The sequence below is a fragment of the Ambystoma mexicanum genome, chromosome 1q (genome assembly GCF_040938575.1).
Source record: "Ambystoma mexicanum isolate Mex_15411 chromosome 1q, UKY_AmexF1_1, whole genome shotgun sequence".
NCBI lineage: Eukaryota > Metazoa > Chordata > Amphibia > Caudata > Ambystomatidae > Ambystoma > Ambystoma mexicanum.
Window position 1 is genome coordinate 1,086,488,510 of NC_090922.1, and position 14,748 is coordinate 1,086,503,257.

Below are 14,748 nucleotides of genomic sequence, written 5' to 3' on the forward strand. Positions count from 1 at the left end.
CATTCTCTAGGGGAGAAGGGATGTATATTAAAATATTTAATAATTATTTTTATCACTGAGGATTCCCAGTCTGACGACGGGGAATATTCAAGCATGTGAATCTATGAAAGATACCAATGCTGGAGAAATACAGTTACAGGTAAGTAACTAAGACTTCCTACAAGTTTGCATGCGCACTCTGCATCGCGTGCAAGAGCCATCAGAACGTTTGTCCTGGGATTTAACCCTTGCAATCTAGTTTTGAGGTATGGCAAACTGATGTCCTGACTCATTTCTGAGCCCAGTTACTTTGTATGTTATGAGATTGCCTAATGATCACCTTTGTAACTTGGTTTAGGATTTATGTTTATAAAGCCCAGCAGGACATACAGAATACGGGCAGCTGCTACCAGACCTCATTGAGAAAAAATCCTTTTCACCATTGTATTGAGACACATGAGACTTGGTGAGTAAAACCAGTCAGTTTATTCTCATATTACCGCGCAATGTGGGTGAATGCACCACGCTACCTCTAAATCAAAATTCATACTTATGAGTTTACTACAATGCTCTCTCTTTCCGTTTTCCCTCCAGATTCATTTGCACAGGTACTTTGTGCTAACATAGGCCAACCAGGATGAGCTACATGTATACCTTTTAATATCCTATGCATGCTTGTGAGCCTTGCATATAGATTTAAACGCCATGTGCTGATAAGCACAGCACAGGTGAGACTTTCTCTAAATCCAGATTGGGCTTTCTTAAAGGTTGCACCTGATCTCGAACTTTAACATATGGCATTTTTTATTTCTTTATTTTTTAATTCTGTAGATCTTCATTTCCAATCCATTTTCTGAGGATCAATCCGGGTCTTAACCAGCATTTTGGGACGCTCATTGGTGAGCGGCTCATTAATTTTCAATCCCAATTTAATGGGGACTCTGTATATCCTCCTCACATTTGAATTCCCTCAACACGGACAGGGCATCCCTAAATTGGAGGTCAAAATTTAAGACTACTGCGGGCGCACTGGTTTCTCATATCTGCAAGTAACTTTCTGGATTGACCTTTGGATCACATGTTTTGAGGCTCACCACGCTTTTGGTACACCATATAATTTACCATATCATTAGATAGACCATTCATCAATATATTTTCCTTTGGACCACACCTCTGTGGGGGGTACCATTCTGCACACCCATCATTGTCACAGTTGAAGCATAATACGTCTGCCATTGCAAATATGCAGCAACGGACTCCTCCGTTTCTAGTTTCATGTTTCCGGCAACCCCCGATGCCCCGTTCTTCTTGTGTCACAACTACATATGTGGTATGTACATTGTGTTATTCTTATTTTTAATTGGTATTTCTATTGTTTCTATGTTATTTGTTCATTAATATGCTACCGCATTCATGATCACTGTCACCCAATGCTAATTGTGCATATGTTTCATGATTTTCCTTCTTAATTAATTTATCTTATGTAAATATGTGTGACTTCGTCAGCCGTGAACAAGACGCATGTCGAAACACGTGTCACGCTCATTGCTGTGAACAAGACGCATCTCGAAACACGTGTCGGCAGAACAACCTATGTATTAAAACATTTTCTAAATCAGCTTGGCTTTTGAACTTTGAACTTTTTTAACGTAAATCTGTTTCGGCCAATGCGGATAATCCAGTCACTCTTTCGTTTCTGCATACCCGAGATCCAGGGATTGTTCCTCCTCGCTCCATTCGAATTCAGACATGTCAGAGTGCTGTGTGCCTGGTACCTTTGTAGTGTCTTATGCACGCCCACTGCTGCGTTGGTACTGTTGTCTTGGGGTAATAGGAGAATAATCTCCCAGGTCTAGCACTCCTGGTACTGATCTTTCCCCTTCTTTTTCATCATATAGCTGTGGCTAGCACCTGGGATATTGAGTGCTCAATTGCACTGTTCTCAGCCGTCCTTGCTGGTGTAGTGACCTGAGGGCACTGAATGTGTGTCTCTTGCGTGTATCTCCGTGCTTTTTCGTATTTTGTGACTTCTTCAGCTTTTATGAGGCAATCCGGAGCGGAGCTTGAGAACGTTCCAAATTCGAATGTAAATGCGGCAAGGATCACCGCCGGACCCGGCTCTTCCGATGCTGCTGGTGGAAACTTTCCGCTCCATCTGTTGACTCAAGTGCAACACAGCTTTTGGCTCCTCCTCTCTGATGGAGGAGGCTGCTACCTCATGCTCGCTAGGGCCCGCCCACGCCAGGTTGGGGGCTGGGGGGCTCCTGCGGGCTGCGAGGGAGGACAAGCCCCCGGGCGTGCTGTGAATGCAACACAGGGCTTGCCTCCCTCTCGCGTGGTACTGTACTTGTTCGTAACTGATGTTCTGGTAACACGTCTTTTGCGCGCTGTGTTCCGTTCGCGCTGCAATGCTCTGCGCTATTTGCTTTGCGGTTACTAATCTGCGCTTGCCTTCCTAATTTATCTATTTCTACGCAGCTACACTGCTATCATAGAGTCAATCTATGATCATAATACTGTTCTTAATGACTTCAGACATTCAACAAGATATAAATAGCTATGTATGTAAGCATAGGAGTGAAGGGTACTTATCTACTTGAAGAGCAGCAAGAGAAGAGGAGCAGCCCAGGAACAGGAAGTGGTTCATAGACTGGGTTGATGCTGAATGGACTACCAGGACAGTGGGATTTGTAGTTTTGGAAAGATAAGAAAAGGAGATGAGAAAGACACCTTTTCAGTTTTCTTATGTTGTGTTGTTGAAACGGCTGTGAAGAGTAATAAAAGAAGTTGAAGCATAATGCTCGCCTCCAGTCTTGACATAGAATTATTGCTTTTCAGGATTCCCTCGTTTACTGTCAATACTTGTATGTGTGAACTCTTAGTTGCACTTGGAGATCGTTATTGATTATTAAAGCCATCCGAATATTCAGATCGCAGTGTTAATGACCCTTCTCCAATGTATTATATCTTTCATACTTCCTAACCTTTCTGCCCCCAAAAAACAGTTACATTATCAGGTCCTGACCAACAATATTTTGTTGGGCATGATTACCGTAATGTAGTTCAAAACTGCTGGCCTTGCAGTTAAACTATATCTTTAGATTATACTGTAGTTCGCTTTTACTACCTGGAAAGAACAGAGAACTATTGCAAAAATGAGTTTAAAAACGTGGTAGAAATGTACAGCAACGCACAAATGACACCATATTAAGTTACTTCAATAACAAATTGAAAAATACTCACATCATCCAAAGCCTTGGACTGTATGTAGTTAAAATATGGGAATTCCTTGAAAATATTCCTGAATTGTGTTGCTAAAATTGTTAAGATTTCAAACAATGCAATTGGGCTAATACACATTCAAACAAATTATTTAATGAACAGTAAAATAATACTTTAATTACATGATAAATGTCTGTTAAACATGTATGAAAAGTACTAACAAGCTATCAAAGAACAAGTTACTCTCTTACCTGGTAACGTTCTTTCGATGGGATGGTCCGACGACCACAGCTGAGCTGCTTCGGAAAATTATCGGCGTCTGCGTCCTGCGTCGATGAGCCGTCCCCAAGGACCTCCTCCGACGGCCGACATCACCCGATGTGATAAGTAGGATGCAGGACGCCCGTAGCCTCAGTTGTAGTTTTTTCCCCCAGAACGTGTGACACCAGTTTTCTGCCAGTCAGACACAGAAGGCCTTGCGGAACGCAAGCTGCTGTCGCATAAGAAATTCTGCAGCGGGGAAGGTAGGGATGGAGCGATATGGAATACGTCGTCGGACCATCCCATCGAAAGAACGTTACCAGGTAAGAGAGTAACTTGTTCTTCGAGGGGATTGGGTCCTCCGACGTATTCCATATCTATAACAGACTCCCAAAGCAGTGCCAAGCAAGGAGGTGGGAAAAGAATTTAGAACACAAATTTAGCATGCCCAATCAAATTGCGGAATAAAGGACTGCCTTGCCAAAGGCCAGATCCTGCCCTCGGATGGAATCGAGGGAGTAGTGACGTACAAATGTATGTACCGAAGCCCAGTTGGCTGCATCACAGATGTGATGAATAGGAACACCCCTCTGCGGGGCAGTAGACGCAGCCACTCCCCTGGTAGAATGGGCCCGCAAGCCAGCCGGAGGGTCGTTGCCCACCAATCGGTAACACTCGGAGATAGCTAAATTAATACGAGACAAAGTCTGTTTCGTCACAGCTTGTCCCAAACGCTTTCCAGCGTAACCAATGAAAAGTTGATCGTCCACTCTGACCCGGGACATGCGCGAAATATAAAAGCTCAACGCTCTCCTAGGATCAAGCCTATGGAGCCTCTCCTCTTCCTTACCAGGATGTGGAGGAGGATAGAACGCCGGAAGAACCACCTTCTGGCTCATTCCGAAACCACCTTCGGAAGAAAGGAAGGACGAACTTGAAGGACAACCCTGTCCTTATGAAACACAGTGACGGGTGGCTTAACTGAAAGTGCCTGTAACTCACTCACTCTGCGAGCGGAAGTAACCGCAACCAAAAACACAGTTTTCAGAGTTAACAGTCTCAAAGGGCAAGAATGCAAAGGCTCAAATGGAGCACCCATAAGAAACATAAGAACAAGATTCAAATCCCAACCTGGCACCAGAAAAGGTGATGGAGGGAACACATTAGTGAGCCCTTTCAAAAACTGAGAAATTAAAGGAATCTTAAAATAGGAACATTCTTCGGACGAGCGCTTAAATATGGACAGCGCCGCCAGGTAACCTTTAATGGTCCCAATTTGCATTCCCCTGTGGGCCAAAGAAAGCAAAAAAGACAGAACCATGGGAATGTCACATTCAAAAGGATCCACATTCTTAACTCTGCACCAGTCGCAGAATTTACGCCAATGTTAACGGTACAGAGACTTTGTTGCTGGCCGTCTGGCTGAGAGAAACACCTCCAACACGTCTTCAGGGAGGTCCCAATCCTTATACCTCAACCTTTCAGAAGCCAAGCGTGAAGGTTGAGGGATCTGACCTCTGGATTGAGAACCTGACCGCCCTCCCGTGAGAGCAGATCGTCTCGGTAGGGAAGACGACGTGGAGGGCAGATGGACAAATCGAGAAGGTCTGGGTACCACGTCCTCCGGGCCCACGCCGGAGCAATGAGAATCATCCGGGAACCGAACCTCCGTAACCTCCGCAGTACTTGCGGGAAGACGGGGACTGGAACGCGTACAGCAGTGGGAATGACCACTCCACCACGAACGCGTCTCCTAAGGCTCCTTTTGGAGGAAATTCCCGCGAGCGGAACCTTTCCCACTTCTGGTTGACACTGGAGGCGAAGAGATCAACTTGAGGGGTCCCCCAAAGGGTGAAGATCTCCAAGAGAATCTCCTGAGCCAGCTCCCACTTGTGAGAGATCGTGCTCTGCCTGCTCAGAGCGTCCGCCGTCTCGTTGTCGTCTCCGGCCAGATGAACAGCCGAGATCGAAACTTCCTGGTGGATGGCCCAGAACTCGAGCTGCATCGCCTCCCTGCACAGAGGAAGTGACCCTGCCCCCCCCCCCTCCTTTTGGTTGAGGTAGTGCATGGTCACCGTGTTGTCCGTTAGAATCAGCACACTCTTTCCTAGCACAGTCAGCAGAAAAGCCTTCAGGGCTAGCCTGACGGCTCTCAGCTCCAACAGATTGATTCGGACTCTGGACTCCGACGGAGACCAACGACCGCTGACTGTCAACTCGTTGGCATGAGCTCCCCATCCTGTGAGGGATGCGTCAATCACAATCGTCACCTCCGGCCAGGGCAGCCAAAATGGGGCCCCCTTCATCAGATTGCCTTCGACGGCCCACCACAGAAGGTCCTGGGGGACCGAGGGCGGCACCTGAACAGGGTCTGACATCCTGCTGGAGGACTGAGACCATTGGAGCTTGAGTGCCCATTGCAAAGATCTCATCCGCAACCTGGCCTCTGGCACCAGAAGAATGCAGGATGTAATGAGGCCGAGCAGTCTCAAGAACTCGGACGCTGGGAGAGTCTGGGCAAGTTTAAACTTGTGCACCATCTGCTGAATGTGAAGAGCCCTCACCTGGGGAGGAAAACACTGCCCCAGCGATGTGTCGAGCACTGCTCCGATGTACTGGAGCCGCTGTGTTGGCGTCAAATGGGACTTCTTTAAATAGAGGGAGAAGCCCAGCTTGTGAAGGGAGTGGCAGGTGACGGACAGATGATCCAGACTTGCCCGGGAGAGCTCCCCCTGATCAACCAATCGTCCAGGTGGGGGTAGACGTGAATCCCCCCTTTCCTGAGATGCGCTGCCACCACCACCATGAGCTTGGTGAAAACCCTCGGGGTGGAGGTCAATCCAAACGGCAGGACCCGAAACTGAAAGTGTGAGTCGCCAACCGCGAACCTCAGGTACTTCTTGTGCTTGGTTTGGATCGGCACATGAAAGTAAGCGTCCTTGAGGTCGAGAGACACCAACCAATCCTGAAGTTGAAGGGCCTGGAGGACTTGAGAGAGAGTAACCATCTTGAACTTGTCCTTCCTGAGGAGTTTGTTCAAACCGCGCAAGTCCATGATGGGTCTCAAACCCCCGTCTTTCTTTTCGAAATCAAAAAATAAGGGGAATACCATCCCTTGTTCCTCTCCGCTACAGGCACCAGTTCTATGGCGCCTTTCTCCAGCAGGGCTTGAATTTCCAGCGCAAGGAGCGGATCCATACTCTTCAAAGAGAGGTTCCCAGATGGATTGTCATGAGGCCTCTGCCGAAAGGGAAGACAGTAGCCGTGGGTTATGATCTCCAGAACCCACACATCTGAAGTAATGGCAAGCCACTCTACAAGATGCTGCGCAGCCTTCCCCCAACCGGCAAACCATGGGACCTGGCCTCATGACTGAGTGGTAGCGGCTGCGGCGTTGCCCGAGGGCAAAGAGGCAACTGCCCGAGCGGCCTTGGCACCTTGAGTCCCCTGTTTTCCACCTCTGGCACTCTTACGGTGGCCTCTTTGACTGACAGCTCCTCTCGCTTTACTGAAGGACGAGTAATAGCGAAAGGAACCTCCCCTTCATTGTTGTCCCCTAGGACGAAAAAAGGCGGAGGTTGTCGAACTGCAGCGCCCAACGACTTTGCTGCAGCTTTGGAGGTCTGCAACATGTCAAGGCTCTCGTCAGCCTTGCTGCCAAAAAGATGTTCACCATCAAAGGGCACGTTGAGGAGCCGGAACTGCACATCAGGAGCGAACCCCGACTTCCGCAACCACGCAAACCTGCGTATTACGGTGCTCGCCGCCATGGACCAGCTGACACAATCTGCCATGTCCAAACCCGACTGAACGGCCTCACACATGGCATCCTTGCCATCCTGAACCATAGCAAGGAAACCATCCCGTTCGTCCCCTTCGGGAATATGTCCAGCCGCTAATGCAACACAGTTCCACAGAGTGTGTGTGAAACGAGAGAAGGCACATACGGAGCTGGCCGCCTGAAGCGCCATACCCCCCGAAGAAAACACTTTCTTCGCCCAGCCATCAAAACGTTTGTCGTCCCTATCCGGAGGGATGGTAGGATACGACGCCTGCTTTGTCGGGGCCGTAGCCGCCTGCACCACCAAACTCTCCGGAGTGGGGTGTCTGGACAAGTAGCAGGGGTCGCTACTGGCTGGACGTTATTTTCGCGACAAAGACTTGCCCACTGCCGGGAGACTCTCCGGAGCAGTCCAAGCCGCTGCCACCCTTCTCTGCAGAGCCATGTGAAATGGCAGTACCGGGTCAGTGGGGGGACCAAGATCGAGGATGTCTGTGACATCATCCTGAACAAACTCCCCTGGGGGAGTCGACCATCCCAAGTACTCGGTGACCCGAGACATAAGGCGCCAGCACGAAGAATCGGCATGAGTGCCAGGCTCCGGCCTACAAAACTCCACCTCCGGAGGTGTCCAGTCGCTGGCATCATGCAGTGACTGCCTCAGGTCATCAAAATTGGCTACGGCCCGAGAGAAGCTCATCCGGCACCGTAACCGGAACCAAGCCCTCATCAGAGCCCTCATCACCCTCTGAAATGTACTCCAGGCGGTGAGAGGAAGACACCTGGGGACCAAAGCTATGCCTGACCTTAGCCAGAGCCTTTCTAGGGGCTACCCCCGTGCCACGGGCCCCTCCGACACCACTGCCTCGAAAGGCGTCGAGGGCGCCGAACGAGTCATCGCCGGCGTCGAGAGAATCGGCGTCTCGTCGAGCGAATCGGCGTCGCCGTCAGCCGCAGCGCCGTCGACACAGGCCTCGAAGCCAGAGCTCCGAGCGTGTCCTTCGACGACCTAGGCGCCGACAGCGTCGACGACCCCCTCGGAGGCGGAGCCTCGGGAGAGGTCGTCGACAACCTCGGCGCCACAGGCGTCAACGTCTTCCTCGAAGACAGCACAGGATCACGCGGTCTCGAGCGCGTCGAGGACCAGGACCTGGAACGGGCATGGCGAGAATGGTTACCCTTGTCCGAGCAGGACCTCTCCCGCAAACCGTGCCGACCACTCGAGCCTGAAGGCGTGCGAGCGGTGTCTCTCGACCGATCACGACCGACCCCACTCGGAGGCACGGATGGACCGGTGCCCTGCGATTCAAGAATCGCCAACATCTTCTTCCCGAAGGAAGCCCATTCCTCCGGTGTCGCTTGCATGGTGGGATAAGCGACCCGCCGACGGGCGGAGTCCTCGGAAGAGGAAGGGGAAGGCGACCGATGCTGGCTCTTCCGGGAATGCCTCGAAGAGGCAGAGGAGTGGTGAGACTGACTCCTGGAAGGAGACCCACCGGACCTCCGACGATGACGCGGAGAGTCGCCTCGCGAATCATCCGTCGAAAGCCCCGCAGACCTCGACTTCCTGGGCTTAGACACCCTACCTACTGACAACTTCTTCTTGCGCTCCCGCAAGGCCTTGGCCATGAGCGACTGGCAGTCGACACAGTCGTCCGTGTCGTGGGCCTCCCCGAGGCACCAGAAGCAGGCGTTGTGCGAGTCCGTTACCGACATCGTGGACCCACAGTCCCCGCATTTCTTGAAGCCAGGATGCGGGATTGAAGACGAGGTAGGCATCGTCACAAACAGGTTTTCACAAAAACCGAATAGGTTCAAAGAACCAAGAAGAATACAACAAACTCCAAAGAGTCGAGGCGTACCGAGATTCACGAAGCGAACACATTCGCGGAAAAAACGGAACTGAGGCTACGGGCATCATGCGTCCTACTTATCACATCGGGTGACGTTGGCCATCGGAGGAGGTCCTCGGGGACGGCGCATCGACGCAGAAAATGTTCTGAAGCAGTACAGCTGTGGTGATTACGGTCATAGATATGGAATACATCGGAGGACCCAATCCCCTCGAAAATACGTTTTGCTGAGGTGCATTCATTTATACACACGAGAAATAATAATTACCTTAATGGAAACCGACAGAACCACTGCTCACTGCATTCATAGAAAACTGATGGCATAGGATCAGAAAAAGGGCACTCACGAATGTGACACAAGGAGTGGAGTGGAGTACAAAATTGAAAAAAGCATGAATTGCATTCGCTACGCGCCCAGCTCTGTGCAGGCAGACCAAGTGGCATAGCCAAGTGTAGCAACCCAGCTTTCTGCTTTATTTAAAAATGCAATTGCTGTGCAATACTCTGGTCCTGTCTAATGGGCCACACAAACCAACTATACAGCAGAAAGGGGACGTGATGTATGAGTAAGTAGAGTGATTTATTGGGATGATTACCATTGGCGTGAGGCCTATTGCAGGCGGGACCATGTATTGTGCTCAGTACAACTGAAGATATGCTCCAGCAGTAATAGGGAGGATGAAATGCCACCCAGCCGCAATAAAGTGACATGAAGAGGGAGAGCTACTGTCCTTGGGATACTGTCCTTGGGATAGTCTCCTATCACAGGAGACTATTTGGCAGACACCAAATCATTGAATGACATTTACCTGGTCATACAGGCCTGGATGGCTCAACATGAGCTATGCCTCAATGATGATAAGACTGAGCTCCTCATCCTTGGCTCACAATATCACCTCAGCAAACTTGATCCGGCCTTCAAGTCTTTCATCATTGACGGCAACACCATCAAGGTCTCTAATGACACCAAAACCCCCGGTATCTACCTTGATTCCACCCTGTCTCTCTCCAGACAAACCAACTCTGTTACATCTGCCTCCGCCTACACATGCAAACTGATTACTGCTTGTCGCCACTTTCTCTCCACGGCTAACTGCATTATCCTAGCCAGAACTCTTGTTATGTCCAAGATCAACTACTGTAATGCTCTTTATCTGGGAACCAGCCAACGGAACCTAAACAAGCTGCAGGTCACCAAAAACGACGCCACCAGAGCAGCCCTTAATATTCCAAGAAGCAACCACATCTTAGACAGCAGACGCAACCTGGGCTGGCTCTCAGTAAAAACCCTGACACTCACTCATAAGTGTCTCTCCAACCAGGCTACAACATACCTTTCCAATCGATTTACACCCCGCACATCCACTCGCCCGCAGCGATCTGCCCAAGCCAACTGTCTCGCCCTCCTCAGGTTCAAGCGCCAGAAAGCGGGTGCTTGCAGCTTCCCGGTGCTAGCAACAAATTATGAAACTCATTGCCCTCCACACTCAGGTCCGAACCCTCCTCTCATGCCTTCAAATGTAAAACAAAACTGTGGCTTCAGGACAACGATAATTAAGCAGCGGCCCTACTTCCCACCATATTCTGACTCATCTCTGTACTTTCCTGCTAAAGTAATCTTGTATACTTTTGACCTGTATTTCCCCCCACTGTACATTTCTGTAAATTGATATTATATATGTCTCAAGTTCCTTGCTGTACCATATGCTGTATTTATGTATCTGTAACCTATCTAAGATATGCACCCAGATGCCAAGAAAATACAAATACAAAATACTTGGTGTTGTAGCATACTGTGCCCTTGGCACAGAGAATGTACCGTCAAATGGTAGCGCTCCCATATATGGAGCTTAACTAAACTGAGCCCTATGATGCAGTTGCCCTAAAGCCACTTTAGAGTTGGGTTGTTAGAATGTATGCCTCATGTGATCCCTGAAGAAAAAAGCACAACAGTACATCTGTGCAGCCTTTTTCGTGTCTGTGCTTTCGAGTGCCCTTCAGGCGGGTGAGACCTCCCCTCTATGCTCACTGCTTATTTTCACTTACTTGCGGAGTCCTTACTGCGTGGCTGCCCGTTTGATGTTGCCCCTCACTCCATGAGACGTGGCTATGCCAGTCTGTGTAATTGTAACCTATTTGACTCATATGCTGCTTGATGTAGCCCCCTGTAACATGAGGTGTGGCTTTGCCAGTCTGTATACACACACCTTTTTATGTCTGTAACCATATGTTTACTCTTGCACTTTGCCACTGTACCATGCACTGTCTGTAACTAGTGCCTAGATCCCTCAGGGCCTTTCTACGCCTCTGCTTCCAAGACAAGCACAATGCCCCTGAGCTATCCTCCCAGCCCAGATACCTGTCGATCATGAATACAGCTCTAGCTTATTTGTACAATATCCAATTGTTCATCCAATATGACGAGGACTAAATTATGTCCAAACTGTATAGTACTTCGACACTACGGGCACGATTTAGGGAATTTTTTGCACGGTTCAAAGTGACTTTGCACTGCTGAAAAGTGACTTTGCACTGCTGACACAAACTCTGATCCATAGAACTGTGCAAATTGTATTTTTGTAGTGCAAAGTCATTTTTTAGTACAAAGTTAACTTTGCACTGCAAAAATCAGGGTTTGTGTTGGCAGTGCAAAGTCACTTTTCAGCAGTGCAAAGTCATTTTGAACCGTGCAAAACAATTCCATGAAATCGGGCCCTAGGTGCACAGTGTCACAGATGGTCTCAATAATACACCAACTCCCTGAGACAGTTCAATGGCTTTTATTTTTGTTACAGCAGTGGGCCTAATGGCCGCCCCTCTCTCTCTAACTTAGGAAGGAGCGGTCCAATCCGTACCCAGCCAGCCATCAAACCTAGACTAGTACTAGAGATTGGTAACTCCTGCTTTCTAAAAAAAAAAACTATCTGGCTGCTGCTGATGGCCTACAGGTGAAAGCCTTTTCTATTTAAACTCCTCAAGGAACACTCTACAGGTTCCTATCCAATGGTTTTCTCCACAAGAATGATTTGTGCCTTTCAGACACCCAGGTTTGTACCCTCGCTGTTCCTTCCATGCCCTGTTTTGCCTTACCTTATATCTCTATCACTTGCCCTCTTCTCCTTCTACTCTTGCTTCACCTATTCCATACACTATCTCCTGTCTCCCTCCGCTAACACTCTCTCTGCTGTCGCTCCAATGGTTCTCCCTCACCGTCTTCTCCCTTACTACCTCCATTCACTCTCTGATCTTACTCATCACCACTACTCTCCACACTATTGCTATTCTTCTCTTGCTACCACTATTACCCTCTTCACACTCCTCTCCCTGCCCCACACCATTACTCTCCGCTCTTCACACCACTATACTTTCTCTTACATTGACTCTCCCTTGACTTCCTCACTCATCTCATTCACTTGCTAATCTCTCCTACCACTCCACTTATACACAAGCACATTCACTTAACCACCTCCTCTCACCAACCAATACCTCATCTTGCACACTGTCTACATAATCCTCTGCCACGCTCATTTGCACAGTTTTTCATCCATCTGGTCTCTTGGTCCACCTCTGATCTTACCTGAACAACCCACAACTTCCTGTCTCCCAGCTCTTCCTTATAGTTCCCTCCTTCCCATTGGTCATCCATCCCCACTGGTTTCCAGGGCCAATCTTTCCCTATTCCTCCTGCCCAGGAGGTGGTACAAACAACACATGATACAAAAGAGGTTCTAAGCCCGATCCCTTTCTCGTGTGGGGTCTGCCGTGTTTCTGATATGGCGGCCCACAGTGGTGAGTTATGCTGTTAATGTTCCAGTTCTTGTGAGGGCCTTGTCAGCATGTTTTTCGCTTACTTCACAGAGGTTTGCGGCTCTCTCCCAGGTAAGCACAATGTCCCTGGAGCGTTTCTTTGTGTGTGCAGTCCTCTGCTGCTTCTGGTTCGCGGAACACCTCTTCTTCACCATGCTGCATATTACTGTACCCCAGGTAGCGGCGCAATCCCTCCTCCAAATATTGCTGGAAGTTATTTTCAGGCTCTCGCAGGGAATTTTCAGTTCGGCTGGTGGAGGGGATGCTTCATGCAAGGGTTGCTGGGAGATGTAGTTTTACTTGGGCTAGAGAAAGACTGGCCATCATCATGTGAGAAAGGTATTGTGTGGTTGTCAGTGGCATGGTATGCAAGCAAACTGGAACTACAAGTGACTGGGGTTGGAAGGGCACCTCTTCCCCCTTTTGAGTAGGGCTGGCTCTGTTTTTTGCTGTTGTAGATCTCCCACCACAAGCTGAGAGGGGTCACCATCCCATCTTGACATGGTCAGATGACTGACCTTGTTCCAACAGTAGTATCTTTTCCTTTTGAAGCTGCTGCATGGTCCTTATTGGGCGGCGGATGAGCTTCAATCTGAGAATCCCTTTCATGCAGAGGGGACAGAGGGCGACAAGATCAGCAGCAACTTAAAAACAATCCAGTGACTGAGGCAGACCTGGCTAATAATTATTTTACACCAGTAGTAAGTTTACAGCTCCAATTGAGTCATTAACTCTGAGAAGACTGCTTTGAAAAAACACTGGCAGGCATTCGAGGCATGACTAAAGTGAGCTCACAGAGGTCCCATGAAGATGTGTTTTGGGAATGGAGTGGCATGGACTGGTTGCGATTGGCCGAAGGGATTAGCATGGGCTGTCACTGGGTGGGCAAATAACCAAAACACACCTATAAACACCTAAAAGAAAGACGATGAAAATAGAGGTGACTTCGGCCTTGTATGGTGAAACTGTACGTGACTGCAGTTCCCATGGTTTGCAGTGCAAGGCGATAAGAAGGTTTCCCCAATAAACTCCGTCCCCCCATCTGAATTCAAGGGTGTCTTTTTCTTGCCCCCCTGTGGCGAACTAATCACAGCCCCAGCTTGTTTAATTGCAGCAAGGAGAGAAACACGTTTAAAAAGTCATTTGCCTCTCCTCCCCCTCCCTTTTTAAATGAATGGTGGGGGCCCTTCAAAGACAACAAACAAGATGTATACCGAGAAAGACTATTTTCTGATCAAGATAGTTAATTCGCATAGTCTGAAGTGGAGAAGGTGCCCCTGAAAAGAGGAAGCAATGCTTGGGATTAAAGTGTTGCGGTTGTTACGCAGTACAAAGTTTCTTGGCAAGGTGAAAGGATCTGCAATGGATTAAACAATACATTTATTTTACAGAGATAGAAGCTGGCATCATACTTTAGATGAAACCTCTCACAATAAATGAACCCACCCATTGATCGTCCATGGCCACGCTAGTCAACATATCCCATGGGCTCTCTGAGCTAGCTCTGTGGATTTCCCTTTGACAGTTCAGTGCCCCAGCCGCACATGCTCACAGAGAGAGAGAGAGAGAGAGAGAGAGAGAGAGAGAGAGAGAGAGAGAGAGTGAGAGAGAGAGAGTGTGTGTGTGTGTGTGTGTGTGTGTGTGTGTGTAGTGTGGATGGAAGGGGTAGAGGGGGGGGAAGGAGGGTTGTACACCAAAGGCATTTTAAAAATACCTAAATGCCTTTGTTGCACAATCCCCCTATCCAACTGCCAAAATCAGCTCTCCTTCTGAGGCGCTGTGGAGCCCAGGGGACAGGGATGGTACATTTGTACTGGATTTCTGTCATAGATGTCCAGTCAAAAA

The 14,748-nt window shown here is 48.9% G+C and overlaps 1 long non-coding RNA gene across 1 annotated transcript in view; it reads right to left on the reverse strand.

Moving 5' to 3' along the window:
• Window positions 1-3,222: 3,222 nt before the first annotated feature.
• LOC138541660 (uncharacterized) overlaps window positions 3,223-14,748 on the reverse strand; it is a 672,524-nt gene continuing 660,998 nt past the window's right edge. Inside the window, exon 3 of the long non-coding RNA XR_011289667.1 lies at window positions 3,223-3,293. This is a non-coding gene — a long non-coding RNA (uncharacterized lncRNA). The remainder of the gene's footprint in view (window positions 3,294-14,748) is intronic.